Genomic DNA, 14,678 nt, shown 5'->3' with positions numbered 1-14,678 from the left:
TATCCGAGGTAAAATTTTGCTGGATTGGCTCTTTTTCTCTCATTTCAGACACTACTCCTCCTAGCCTCTGACTCTAGGTGAGATTGCTCTTGTCCACAGTTTAGTTTTGGGGATCATCAAAGATCAAAGATGTCGTCAGGGGCCTGAAGAATACATTCCCCTGACTCTTGGCATGATGCAGTCAGCATCAATTTAGGCATACAAAGCCAGGTTGTCATTAACTCTTTTGAACAAAAGACACAGACTGGTTAAAGGGTTCCCACACCACTCGGCACTTTTATTGCAAAGCCTAGGCTGATCTCTGCCTCTCTCGATTCTGACACATTTAGGGGAGAGTCCTGGAAAACATGGCTATTAGTTTAGGGGCCCCTTGGACTGGGCTCTCTTTATGCTATCGTGGGACCCCAGAGTCTTGGTTATGTCCAGATCCTGCAGCGAGTATTGAAGAACGTAGTGGAGACAGAAGATGGCACAACAATCCAATGTGTAAGTCCTGGCTACAGGCTGGCCAAGGGCTTTCTCCTGCTTGAACTCCTCCCTCAATGGGTCGCTTGTTGTTGAGAAGACTCATCACGGTGCTGTTCACTTGCCTGTGTGATTGGATGGGGACTGAGAAGGAAGGCCAGGGTACGGAAAAGAGGTGATAGACGCAGAACCTGGAGTACAGTACCGAGCACACAGAAGGGGCTCGGAGAGAGAGTGCTTCCTGCCTCTGATAGACACAGAACAAGTAGCTAGAACCAGTGTATATGGAGCCTGGCTCTAGTCCCCGAGCTAGGAATGTTCCCGACAATCCCTTCATAGCCTCACATGGAGCCAGAGAAGCACACAGATTAACTACGGCTTCTCCCTGCCATGCCATCTGAGTGTGAGGCCTGCCTGTCAACATGTGGCCTTAGAGAAGTTGACCTTAGAGATGCTGCCCAGCCATCTGTGCCTCTGTTTCCCCTTCTGTAGGATGAAGAGGGAATCCTGCTATATTTCTGAGTAAGGATTGCCATCTATATGCTTAGACTTTGCTGGGTACATAGTAAATGTTTAAATGTTTAATGCCATTTCTATCATCATTCACGGTCTATAGGCCAGGAAATTGAGACAAGAGATTCACCCACTTCCTTAAGGTCAAATGTCTGAATAAGGAGCAAAGCCTGCATAGAAACCCTGGTCTGCCTGGATGCTGAGTGTACATATTTATCTTTATAAACGATTTCTTCTGTTACTCCTTTTACTTTTTGCCTTTTTAGAACAAAATGAGTAAGGGACACTCCAGAGGGGTTCTGCCTGAGAGTCCTCACTGGTCACTGCTCTGTGGGAGGAGTCTCAGAGTCATGTGACACAGTATGGTGCTACAGGTTCACTGAAGAGACAGGCAGTGGCTGAGACAGCAAGCTCACATCCAGGTTCCAGACCTGCCACTGCAATGAAACTTAGGCTTTTGATTTGATGGGAACATGGTCTACAGAGAAACCCACCAGCCCCATACACCAGTGTGAACTGGTGACTTTCAGGGACCTTGCTACCCCGGGGTAGACTGGTAAGGAAACATGGTCTACAGAGAAACCCACCAGCCCCATATACCACTGTGAATTGGTGACTTTTTGGAACCTTGCTACCCCGGGGTAGACTGGTAAGGAAACATGGTCTACAGAGAAACCCACCAGCCCCATATACCACTGTGAATTGGTGACTTTTTGGAACCTTGCTACCCCGGGGTAGACTGGTAAGGAAACATGGTCTACAGAGAAACCCACCAGCCCCATATACCACTGTGAATTGGTGACTTTTTGGAACCTTGCTACCCTGGAGTGGACTGGTAAGGGAACATGGTCTACAGAGAAACCCACCAGCCCCGTATACCAGTGTGAACTGGTGACTTTTATGGACCTTGCTACCCCGGGGTAGACTGGTAAGGAAACATGGTCTACAGAGAAACCCACCAGCCCCATATATCACTGTGAATTGGTGACTTTTTGGAACCTTGCTACCCCGGGGTAGACTGGTAAGGAAACATGGTCTACAGAGAAACCCACCAGCCCCATATACCACTGTGAATTGGTGACTTTTTGGAACCTTGCTACCCTGGAGTGGACTGGTAAGGGAACATGGTCTACAGAGAAACCCACCAGCCCCGTATACCAGTGTGAACTGGTGACTTTTATGGACCTTGCTACCCCAGGGGTAGACTGGTAAGGAAACATGGTCTACAGAGAAAACCACCAGCCTTATATACCAGTGTGAACTGGTGACTTTCAGGAACCTTGCTACCCCGGGGTAGACTGGTAAGAGAACATGGTCTACAGAGAAACCCACCAGCCCCATACACCAGTGTGAACTGGTGACCTTCAGGGACCTTGCTACCCCAGGGTAGACTGGTAAGGAAACATGGTCTACAGAGAAACCCACCAGCCCCGTATACCAGTGTGAACTGGTGACCTTCAGGGACCTTGCTACCCCAGGGTAGACTGGTAAGGAAACATGGTCTACAGAGAAACCCACCAGCCCCGTATACCAGTGTGAACTGGTGACCTTCAGGGACCTTGCTACCCCGGGGTAGACTGGTAGGCAGAACAAGCAGTTGTCACCAAGCACAAGTGTTTCGTTAGGTGCGGCAGTGGCTCAATGATGAGCCGTTGTCCTTCTGCACCCATGTGGGGAGCAACTGGCAGAAGGCTCTGCACAAAGGACGCTGGCAAATAGAGGTCAAATGCAAAGGATTTATCAACATTGTACGTGGGCATTGAACAGTCAGAACAGACAATGGAAGCGGGCGTGGGCTGCAGAACCACACTGCCATGGGGGTCCGATATACCAGCTGGACATCTGCCCCAGGATCATAGAAACCTAACATCCAAGTAGACAGGGGAGACTCCTCAGCTGAGGCCCAGGAGTCAAAAGAGAATTTACAGCTGATCTCCCATGAAAGCCCTGGAGAGGATTCCTTAACCTCTCAATGCTCTCAAAAACTTGGGTGAAAAACCCTCCACACTGCAGGACAAAGACAGGGCTTTTGGGCTTCAGATCAAGACCCAGGACAGTCTCTCCTTTTGGTGCACAGGGAGAGTTACCAAGAGGGCAATGCTCTGATTCTATCAAAAGGCAAGTCTGTGAATGCTATAGCTCCATGGTCACCACATGGTTATTCTAGCTAGCCTTTCCATCCACCAAACAGGCTCCCCTGCCCTGCTGCTTACAGAGGAGGACACTTAGTCATTGGTGTCTTTGAGAATCTGAACAAAGCCTGGATTCATGCCACGTGAGGGACCTAGGGCAGCTTATGAATTCCACCAGAAATCTCGTCGCAGCCCAGTAGCCCCTGGGAGCCTCTCCAAGCTCCTATATCCTGACTCAGCTCAGCTTCTCTGCTGCTTGACATTATAGGCACGTGTGTTCCTAATACCTTTTGGACAAAGTCACAAGGGGTCAATTATCTTGCCACCATGAGGCTGGAGGACCATTTCGCCGGCTTGCATAAGATCAAACTCCACATGATGAAACACGTCACAGGCCCAGGAGGTCTTGTGAAACAGCACAGGGAAGGGAAGGTGGTCCCTTGAGAGCAACGCATCACGATCTGTGCATCCCCACCCTTCGCTCAGCCTCACTCACTAATAATTTGGCTGTAGAGAACTTGCCAGATCAAGAAAAAAATAAATCCCCAAGAGCATGTGGTTGCAAATTTCCCCACTATTTTCCATGAATTGAGAGAGCATCTGTTGATGCTGTCCTTGTCCTGCCTGTATGGTACAAATGAGGCGGACTCATACTCTCTCTCCTTCTGTTCCTGATTTGGACCTTGGGGCTGTAGTCCGGTGCTCCAATGTGGGTCTCTGTCTCTGTCTCCTTTCATCGCCTGATGAAGGTTAATATCCAGGAGGATAACTATATGTTTGTCTTTGGGTTCACCTTCTTATTTAGCTTCTCTAGGATCACGAATTATAGGCTCAATGTCCTTTATTTATGGCTAGAAACCAAATATGACTGGGTCTGAAAAAGCATGGGATAAAACTGGACTCGCTGAACATAGCGGACAATGAGGACTGCTGAGAACTCAAGAACAATGGCAATGGGTTTTGATCCTACTGCACATACTGGCTTTGTGGGAGCCTAGACTGTTTGGATGTTCACCTTACTAGACCTGGAAGGAGGTGGAAGGTCCTTGGACTTCCCACAGGGCAGGGAACCCTGACTGCTCTTCAGGCTGATGAGAGAGGGGGAGTTAATTGGGGGAAGGGGAGGGATATGGGAGGCGGTGGTGGGGAAGAGACAGAAATCTTAAATAAATAAATAAATAAAAAACAAATGAGGCTGACTCCCCCAAAAGGCCCCACTGTACGTTGACTCTATCAGGAGCTCTTCATATCATCTTTTCTACGTTGTACAGCTTCTCAGCCTTTCCCAGCCCTGCCCTGGCTGCAAGGAAACACTGCTTTAGGTTGTCAGGCACAGGATTTGAGTGACAGCTTCTTAGGAATTCACAGATGCAGCCACGACCCCCAGCTGTGCCTGTGAGGACAATCACTTAAGGAAACCAATGCATCTCAGTGAGCAGGACCTTCGCTGAATGCCAGCTCTGGAGTGTTAGGTCAGATCCCTCCCCGGGTCTGCTACTCTTAAGTTGTGCAACCTGGGGAAGTGGCAAAGCACGTTCAAGCCATCACCTTTACGGTAAATGGTAGTAAGTAGAGCATCTCGCCAAGAGGGTGCTGCAGAAATTAAACTAAATATCGCACTCATAGGTTACACTGGGATGTTTTGATCAATAACAGATCACATGTGCAGTAACCGTCTCCTGAGATTATAACTGAGCTGGCAGAATTTCTTACTGCTTATACCATCATTATCACGATGGAGTTCAGTGTGTTGTTCGTATGATCATGGTGATGCTAATGTAAACAAGCCATGGCCAGAGGTGTGAAAGTGGAACATGAACATTGCCTACAGCACAAACTACGTGGTAGTAACAGCAAGCTGCTGTGTAAGTCTATGGATTCAGTGTGCCTTTTTACTGTGCTTTTAGAATACATTTTTATACTTACTACAGTAACATGCCACTGAGCCCTAGGTTAGTATAGTTTAGTACAAACAGCACGCCACGAAATGTCAGCGCCAGACTCACGTATCAATGCTAATAACATATCTGATTCATCAAGGGGCCATGTGAAGTGACCAAGCCCTGTACCATTTAAAAAGAGTTTGTAATTCAGAGCGGCTACACGATGAAGAAATCACCTCACCTTGCAGTTCTTAGGGCTCATCTCATCCTTCAGAGACAGCTGAGAAAGCCCTCAGGGCTATGCGCAGCTAACACACAGTCAGTAGCTTACTGCTAACACGATTGATCAATCTATCCTCTAGCGCTGAGTTGCTGCAGACCCAGCTCTGTATGGCTGGGGCTTCTAGTTGCCACCTCAGGGAACCTCACCATCCAATGGAGGGAGACCACAGGCAACCAAGCGTTAGGATATAACATTAATTTTAAAAGAACCAGCTCTAGTCAGTGACACCCCGTTTGATCTAGGTATTGTATGTACACGTTTCATATAAGGCCAGGGTGTATGGCTTCTAGCCTAAATACCTGGATACAAATTCCAGCATGATTGCCAGACACTTGTGTAATCTTGGTCTCATTCATTGACTTTTTGGAAGCCGAGTTACCTCATCTTGAGAACAGTTAGAGAAGCATACACAATACTGACACCCCTACTCCCTACTCCTGCTGCTCGGTTGACAAGTACTAGCGATAATTAGTATATATCTGTCAGGTGTACCTGAGGATTATCAGCAATCTGCCTTCATTAAAAACAAAATGAAGAAACTGAGGCTGAAGGAGAGAGATCTACCATCTAAGCAAAAGCTCTAAAGCTTCCTCCTTGAACAACAAGAGGCGCCAGGAGCTGGGGTTCCAGGCACACAGCAGCCACCTTGTGAGCCCAGACACCAGCTTTGTCCACTGTCAGTCAGACAAGGGGAGAGGTCACAGCCTTGGAGAGAGAGGGGACTGCAGAGTCTGTGATGGGAAAGTTGCCTCGGAAGGATCAATGTAAGGAAGAGGAACGGAATCTGACCCCGACACATCTCTGTCCCCTGCCTAGACAGCCACACACAGGGCACACTTTCAAGACCAGCATGCAACAGCCTGTGCAAAGAGACTGAACAGACTTGCCGAATAAAAGCTAAGTTAGGAGTAAAGTGAGGAGCATACATACATACATGCACACACACATGCATGCACACACACATGCATGCACACATGCATGCATACACGTATGCCTACTCCACAGGTCTTTCTGGGGGAGCCAGGGGCTATTCTGGAGACCAGAACCTGCCTGGCCTAGTCCCTGTCAGAGGACTCTGGGATAAACACTAGGTACTTGAGGCAGAGCTTGGCATGGCAGGGCCTGATTACCTCTGCAGCAGGCTATGCAAATTAGACCGCAGCAGCCCCACAGCTGAGCAGGTGAGAGAGGAACAAACCAAACAACACAGACTCAGACCTGTTTACAGGAACACATTCTTGTAGAGAGCCTGATAAGTCTGTTGCTAAGCCTGCCTTGCTTCCTGTCACCAAGCACCTGCTTCTCATGCAGGAAAGATAATCACTCTGGGAACGGGCTCTGCTCCGGAGACCTGGCAGAACGCTTGCAGTGTAGAGCCAAGTCCTCCTTTCAACAGGCCTTCCCCTTGTCCTGTTTGGGGTGAAGGGAAACCCTACCTGGCAGGGAAAGGCTCTGCCCTGTGGGTTGCCTGCAGCTGAAAGTGACCCGCAGAGAAAGGAAGATGCCCCCTGAATTCCAAGCTCAGAGCAGCTGTTGAACAAAGACCCCAAAGATTCTTGCTGGGACAACACTGAACATCAGGGGAGGAGGTCCCAAGAGCATGGCAGCTATCACCTGTCAGGTTGGGCAGTCACCTGCTTTGTTCCTGCTGAGTGAGGCAGGTGAAGGGAGACAAGGCAGCCCTGAAGAGAGGGGGTACAGCAAAGGGTGTGTTGGGGGGGGGTGCCTGCCTCAGAGAGAGTAGCACAAGAAGCAAGAGTTTGTAGTTGACTCAAAAGAAGAAGGTAAAAGAAATCTGGGTAATTCTAGCCAGGATGAAGAGACAGCTGGCCTCCCACTGTAATCAGAGAGGTCGATAAGGCTTGTTAAGAGCTGTTTTGGGGTGCAGAGAGATGGCTCAGTGCTGTGAGGGCTTACTGCTCTTCCATCACCAGCACCCATACTGGGAGAGCACAGATATCTGTAACACCAGCTCTCAGAGATCCAGTGATCTCTCTGGCAAAGGCTGACACCAATACACAGCTGGCAGACACCAATACAGACGCATGAACAAAAAAATCAAAATGAATATTTTTAAGCACATTTCAGAGCCCTGATGAAAACTTCAATGTAGATATATGTATACCCCCCCCCTCTAAAGGGGGCTTAGTCCTTTCTTTCTCTCATCCTCTCTCCTTCCCTCTCTCCCTCCCTCCCTTCTCCCTTAATCCACAATGCCTGTCTTCTCAATTAAATAGGACCACCAGCGATTCCCAATCCACACTCAAATAGAAACACCAGGTTAGGCCCGAGGTTATCCTATCTGTGCACACTTTGAAATTCCAGACTTTGAAGGAGCCTAAGAGCTTCCTTCAGCCACTAGAAGTTGTCTTCCACATAAACAAAGAGCCCAGCCTCTCATCCCTAAGGCTCTTCATGCAGAGCCTGAGGCAAGGTTCTGCAGAGGCAGGAACTAAGAGCTTGCTTCAGAGTCCAGAACCATTCAGCATTGGGAAGCAGCAGCCTTCAGCAGGGTCACTGCACAAGGGGAGTGCGCCCCACAGCCCTTGGCAGAGTCTCTCTGATGTGTTAAATTCCAGCCACTTGGAAGCAGGGGCTCTGGCCCTGGGCAGGTTGCCCTCTGGCTACCAGTTTGTCCAGAGCTCAGACTGTCTTCACTCTGGGAAGGGAAGACACTGATTTTTGTAAAACAAAGACTTAGACCCAGGAAAACAAAACAAAGCAAACAACAAAAGGCACAGGACTTAGCTTGAAGTCCAGTTACCCAGGCACCATCCTTTCTGCTGAGGAATAGGTTTAAAAGGGTCATTCATGACTAAACTTCATTATATACATATATGAAACCGTCAAACAACTATTTAAGAATTCTCATTCATGAGATTAAATCCCTGGAGGAAGTCCATTGAGGTCAGAAATAACTTAGCGTTAGTCTGTGTCCCAAGCATATCCAGGGCAGCTTTCTCATTCATAGATTTACCCTCGGTGTCACGTAACACTAACCAGTGGTGATCCATCCAGCAACAAATGAATCCATCACAAAACCACTATAACCATGAACCCCAAAGCGGGTGTTAGAGGGTTCCGTGAAATGACAATGGTGGGAGGAGGAGCTTATATCCCAGAGGCACAGGCTACTCCATATTAATCCGACACTCTCTGTGCCAGCACAGAGCTGAAACCTAAGAGTCTGATGAAAACCAGCGGGTGAAAGGCTTGCTGAAAGTCGCGGGATAGGTTGTCACAGGGCCTGGGTACAGACCCACTGACTGCTGATTACACAAAACACTCAGGGCTCCCAAAGGGACAGGCCATGAGTGTCACACCAGCCAGGTTCTAATGAGTGCCGCCATCCTTCAGAACGGCCTCACCCAGGCCCAAGAGATCTCCACAAACTTCTCTGCTCAAAAGTTCAACCAGGTCACGGCAACAAAACAGAACTCACAGCCTGATTAATACCCAAATACTTCGAACCAGCTCAGTTCATCTCCTTACTTTTACACAAAACAGAGAAGTCAGGAGGCTGGGGTCTGGTGACCAGATGTACGCATTGATTCAGGCTGCATTCAGCATCATAACTTACCTACTGCCCAAGGGTCCGAGAAATCGCTAGCCCTCTCTCAGGCTCAGATTGTCCATCTGCAAAACAAGAAGACAACCGCAATGAGCCTGGGTGTCCTCTGCACCCACAGGTGTCAAAGATTCGACACTAACACTGCCTGTTCCTGGAACAGGATGTTTCAGATGCTCAGGGGTCAACAGGGAACTGTTCACAAAATGAAGTATGAGCACAAGGAAACTTAAGCCGGACGATGGTTGTGTGTCAAGCACGACACGGGCAGTACTTAGATTGCAGTGTGGGAAATGCAGCCTTCCAATCATTTTGGCACACACTTTTGGTTTTCATAGATGCCCACATACTATGCTAGGGACACCGTAAGAAGGCACACAGAGATAACTACCTCACACGCTCTCTTTTATCATGTGGGGTTATTTTTTTATATTTATTTTTTAATTTTTAATCGGTGTGTGTTTGCGTGGGTCAATTGTGTGTGCAAGGGGCCCTGGGAGGCCAGAAGCAGCCATCAGGACCCTTGGAGTGGGAGTTACAGGTGGTTGTGAGACAACACAGGTGCTGAGCACTGAAGCCTGTGTCCTCGAGGTGGGGACGAGCTCCTATTGGCTGAACCACCTCTGCAGCCCCATTTGTGGGCTGTTCTTAGAACCCTTTTGCTCCCAGGAATATAGTTTATTATTTCTCATAGCAGGACAATGGGATATGAAATCTCAGGGTCTCATCAGACTCCTTTTCTTGTCCCCAGTGTTAGACCAGCGCTGCTGCTTGTCTTGTGTCTCATTCTCGTCTCTAGTCCCTTCCTCCAAGCACTTTGCAGGCTTGTCCTCTGGCGTCTGGCAGCAGCACCGTCTACGCTGGGTCCAGAGGAGTTCAGGGTGGGCAAGTGTGGCCGCTGGACTCACCCAGCCTTCAGCTGGCTCCCCTCTGAGAAGGAAGGGAGGCAGGCCAGCCCGCCACCCACAGACACTGCTTTGAAGTAAGAAACAAGAGGCCAAGAGAAGGAAAGGAAACCGTCCATCTGTGCCCTTACTCTGTGACAGCTGCCGAGCTGACACTGTCTCCAGATATTATCTCGTGATCCTCAGGAACCACAATGGGAATTTTCACGACCAAGAAGACTAGTTCAGGCTGGCTGGCAATCCCTCCCAAACCTGCTCAGTCACTGGGGCTCGCCATCACGTGGTTTTCCATATCTGTGTGCCATTTATACCGTAGCGTACAAGTTTTCTAGATCAAGTCACTCGGTTTTGCTTTACTTAATGTTTAGATTTTTGTTGTTGTTGTTGCTTTACCTTTAGGTATTTATTTTGTGTGTGGGGGATGGGGCATGGCACACCGCACAGGTGGTATTTATTTTGTGTGTGGGGGATGGGGGCATGGCACACCGCACAGGTGGTATTTATTTTGTGTGTGGGGGATGGGGCATGGCACACCGCACAGGTGGAGGTCAGAGGGCAGCTTGTGGGTATCGGTTCTCTCCTTCCACCGCGTAGCTTCGGGAACTACACTCAAGACAGTGAGCTTGGTGGCAGGTGACTTTCCCTACCGAGCCGTCTCCCTGACCCTTAACTTCACCTGAAAAGGATTTATCAAAGAAGTTCCTGCACTTCTTTGTTTCTTGCCCTTCTCTCCATCGTCCAATAAAAAGCAACCTTGCAACACAGGTGGAGTCTGTAGCTGCCAAAGGGTTGCTAACAATGGAAAAGAGTCCACCATAGTAGCTGAGCTGCACACAAATGTCTGCGGCTGCCTGTGGAACACATCTCATTAGAATCTGTAACCTTTGAAGGCTAAAATGCTCGCCCGTCTACCACTCGGGGGATGCTTGCATTTGGTCCTGGGTTATTCTGCAGCCTCAGAACTTAGAGCGATCACATTTTAAAGCTAAAATCACAAAAGCACTTTCCACTGTGGGATGTCGTAGAGGTTCCCAAGGTCACGTAGCTAGCTACGGAAGGAAGCAAGACTTGCCTTCTCTAACCCGGTGAACTGCTCTGTGAATACACCCACTCCCCCTCCTGCAACCTGTTCTCTGAGCTCCCAATCTATAACTCCTTGGCATTTGGCCGCTAATTAAGTTCTATTTCCGAATCAAGGCAGGTTCAGCCCATTCTGCAACATCATCAGCGCTTCCATAACGTGACGAGATCCTATCAAGGGCTATTTAAGTTCCCAAAAAAGGGTACTTTAGGAAGAAGCATCCAGGCTTCAAAACATGTGACTGAAAGCAATTCTTTATTTAAAGATCCAAGATAGTAGCCAAGGGAATAGAAAGGGCCTGGCACATAATACCTAGGCCTCCGCTGTCTCTGGTAAGGAGGACGAAACCCCAGTCACCAAGGGGCTGTGTTGGACTCTGGCTGACGAGGCTGGGGAGTAGGATTGTTAGAACTCTAAGTCCCCACCTCCTGCCATCGGCTTAAAATTCATGGGCGTGAAGGTTTTATGAGAAGAGAGGAAATAGGTGAAAAGGCCGGAAGAAGCGGCTTCGCCTGCTTTGGTGCGAGTCCTCATTCCCTCAACAAAGACTGGGCAGAAGCAGCCACAGAACAAAGCCCCGAATAGCCTCTCCCAGTCCAACAACCCCTCTCTCTGGAATCCTCGCTCCCCAATTCACATTAGAATTAGTTAATTATTGTTGCAACCATAATTCCACATTCCCCTTTAAAGTCATTTCTATTTACCAGAATGCACTAAATATTTTTAAAAGTTACTACCACCTGGTAGCATCAGTTAAGATCCAGGCCCCTGTAAGCCTGTCTGAAGGAATACTGAGAGACAGATGTTGACATAGTATGTGTTCATGTTTACACAGTAGGGCCACACCACGTACACTGACTTTAATGCCTTTTGAGCTTGTTTTTTGAGACAGAGTTTCGAGTCCTGGCTGTCCTGGAACTTGCTTTGTAGACCAGGCTGACCTCAAACTCACTGAGATCAGCCTGCCTCTGCCTCCCAAGTGCTGGGATTAAAGGTGTGTGCCACCACCACCCAGCGACTTTAGTGTCTTTTTAACTTAGTAAAAGAACATACTCTAAAATGGCTATATGGATAGGTAATTAATCCCCCACTGATGGAGGTATACACTTTCCAAATTTTTTGCTAATTAATATTTCATCCATGTTTCTCATGTGGCAGTTTGATTATGTATTTTTAAAGCTACGCTGCTGAGCAGTTTTAAGAAATGTGCAAATGCCCCCCACAAAAGAGTGTATCACTCTAATCTCTCCCGACAGCCCACGCGCGCACCAGCCTCCCTTGCTCTTGTCAATATTAAACATTAGAATCCTGGTTTACTCTTGTCAGTGTGGTAGGTGCATGGCAGCCTGGTATTTTAATCTGCATACCTTCAATGTAAGCATGCTTTTCTACATGTCCTAGCTTTGTTGGGGAGTTAACATGCTTGCAGCCCTTTACCCATTTCTGAGTATGTGCTGGACTCTCTGAGTTGGTACAGAAGGATTTGCCATTTGTCTGTTTCTTTATTATTACTGCTGCAGCGGCTGCTGTAGTAAGCTTGCTTCCAGCATGTTCAATCACACCCCCAGCTCCTAATTGCTTCTACCCTAGGCCTGGATAGCTGTTTTGACACATCCCTCATGTCACACTGGCCCTGGCCAATTATTCGCCAGACCCTATCAATTCTACCTTCAAATATACCTGAAATCAGTGCACTTTCCTCCCTCCACAAGAGCTGAGGGGGCTGTGGGCCTCTCTCCCTGTGTTAGCATGGAGAGCATGTTAACACCCCAACAGAGTTAATTGCTGCGACATGCAGGAAGCAATGTTGATGATGAAGATATGCACATTAAAATAGCAAGGCACCATGCACCTACCACGCCAACAGAGATAAACCAGGATCCTAAGTTCCGCAGTCCCACCAAGCCACCGACGCCTCTCACAGGGATTTCTGCGGGACCCTCCTGCCCACCCTGCACATCCTCTACTATAACCCTCTCCCCACAAGCCTGAGGGTTGTTTTTTTTATAAATGAATAGCCCCCAAAACTTCCTACTCTCTTGAAATGAAAACCTGAAGTCTGTGAGGAGTCCTTGAGCCTGTTTCGAGAAGTTGGGGGCAGCACTGCTGGGTATCCTGACTCTCTAGCCATGCCCCAAGTCACCATACCTGCTTCCTCCAGATTTTAATGATGACAAAAAGGAAATGAGGGACAAACTGGGTTTGTATCAAAGGCCAAGAAAGGACTATTACATTTTTTTTTTGCACACAAAATTCAAGCCGTGGCCTTGGCAGCAAGAGCCCTAGAAGTGGGGATGCCTGGGAGGCTAGATCCACATCACATGGCACGCTCCTCCACAGCTCTGGTGGCTCTCCACCCTCCGTGCCCACATTCAATAAATGTCTCTTCAATGGATTCAATTTTAAGTCAAATTATGGAGTAATTACATCAAATTTACCCTCTTCCCTCCCATATTCAAAAATAAATTTGCATGACTGGAATTATTGACTTGATGAATTTGTCTTTCTATAGAGTGAGACATATATTTATAGATATTTCCTCCCCGGTTATTTTTCTGAGTTAAGTGGGGGGAAGCCGATAAAGGGAAGAGAGGCTCTGCTCTCCTCTGGCTGTGTTTCAGCATCTTGACTCTGCTCCCCGAGTCCACCTTGTCCTCAGTACAGCATCCAGCCACCAAATTTACTGAAACTCTGTTTACTCTACATCCACGCCCCTACGGGATCCCAGAGAGGGGCATAACAAGTCTGGTGTGGTATGAGTTGCTAACGTGACAGGATCGAGAATTAACCTGGACTATGAACCTCTAGGCACCAGGCGGTTAAGACCCATCGTAATTGAGAATGAGACTATTTCCTGGGTGGGGGCTTCTGGACCGGATAGAAGGAGAAAGTGAATCAAGTTTCAGCTTGTATTCATTGCTCTCTGTTTCAGATGGTGGGTGTGATGCGGCTGCCTCAACATCCCTGCCATGGCAGAGGGGACCCTGAGCAGCTGAAATGAACCCCTTTTCCCTTGTTGCTTTTGATCACAGCAGCAGAGGAAGAAGTGGTGACTGGTGCGGCGCCATTGCTTCAGGTGCATGGAGAAGCTTCTCGAGCTAACCCACCCCAGTTGCCAGGGACCTGTTGATAACATCCTTTATAACCCTGGGACCACTGACATATGTAAATCAGGATGCTCTGGACCCTGAAGGAGGAGGCGCCAAGAAAAACCAGTTTCTCTGCTGCCCTGGCCGGAGTCAAATTCCCATCAGGAAGCTAAGGCCAAGATAGCTATCAGTAGTCTGGGTTCTGCGTCTGTCTCTGCCTCATCCCAAAACTCTAGAGCCACTGCTTCAACATCTCTTTCTTCGAGTCACCCTTTCTCCGCACAAAAGTTCACTTCTCCATCTCAAAATCCAAGGAAGAGTGACGGGGCAATGGGTGGTGCCCCTTCATCCTAGAAAACACTGCTAACCATCACAGGCTCTGCAATGAAAGCCTGGACCTGACAGCTGCCTCCGATTTCCTCCCAGGCTGGTTGACCTTAGGCAGCATTTGAGACCTCAATGAGACACCGTATTTCCACCTGGGATGTACACATACGGATAGCCCTGAACCTTGGGGTTGCCACAGCCTTTATACGCCTGCCACCTAGCAGAAATTCAACACATTGGCAAACGCCATTCTGACTGCAGTGAGGCCCCATGTAAAAGACATTGCTTTCCTGGTTTCGACCCCCTTAGGAGACTACAGGCAACTTACTCTAGTTGTGTGGCCCGAGCATCAAGTGGGCTGCTCACTGTCCTAAATGCTCTATAAATACCATTTCGTTTAATCTGCATTTACAATTTTGTGAGCTAGGTGCT

General features: G+C 48.4%; 1 protein-coding gene across 6 annotated transcripts in view; it reads right to left on the bottom strand.

Moving 5' to 3' along the window:
• The window catches only part of Tenm4 (teneurin transmembrane protein 4), a 677,803-nt gene that overhangs the window by 530,339 nt on the left and 132,786 nt on the right, over positions 1-14,678 (bottom strand). For all 6 annotated transcript variants that reach the window (XM_075953236.1, XM_075953232.1, XM_075953234.1 and 3 more), the window contains exon 2: positions 8,857-8,912. The gene's annotated coding sequence lies outside the window, so the exon portion shown is untranslated. The remainder of the gene's footprint in view (positions 1-8,856; positions 8,913-14,678) is intronic.

The sequence above is a fragment of the Microtus pennsylvanicus genome, chromosome 18, assembly GCF_037038515.1.
Source record: "Microtus pennsylvanicus isolate mMicPen1 chromosome 18, mMicPen1.hap1, whole genome shotgun sequence".
Classification (NCBI taxonomy): domain Eukaryota; kingdom Metazoa; phylum Chordata; class Mammalia; order Rodentia; family Cricetidae; genus Microtus; species Microtus pennsylvanicus.
The sequence above is the reverse complement of the archived record's forward strand: the minus strand, read 5'-3'. Positions and strand labels throughout refer to the sequence as shown.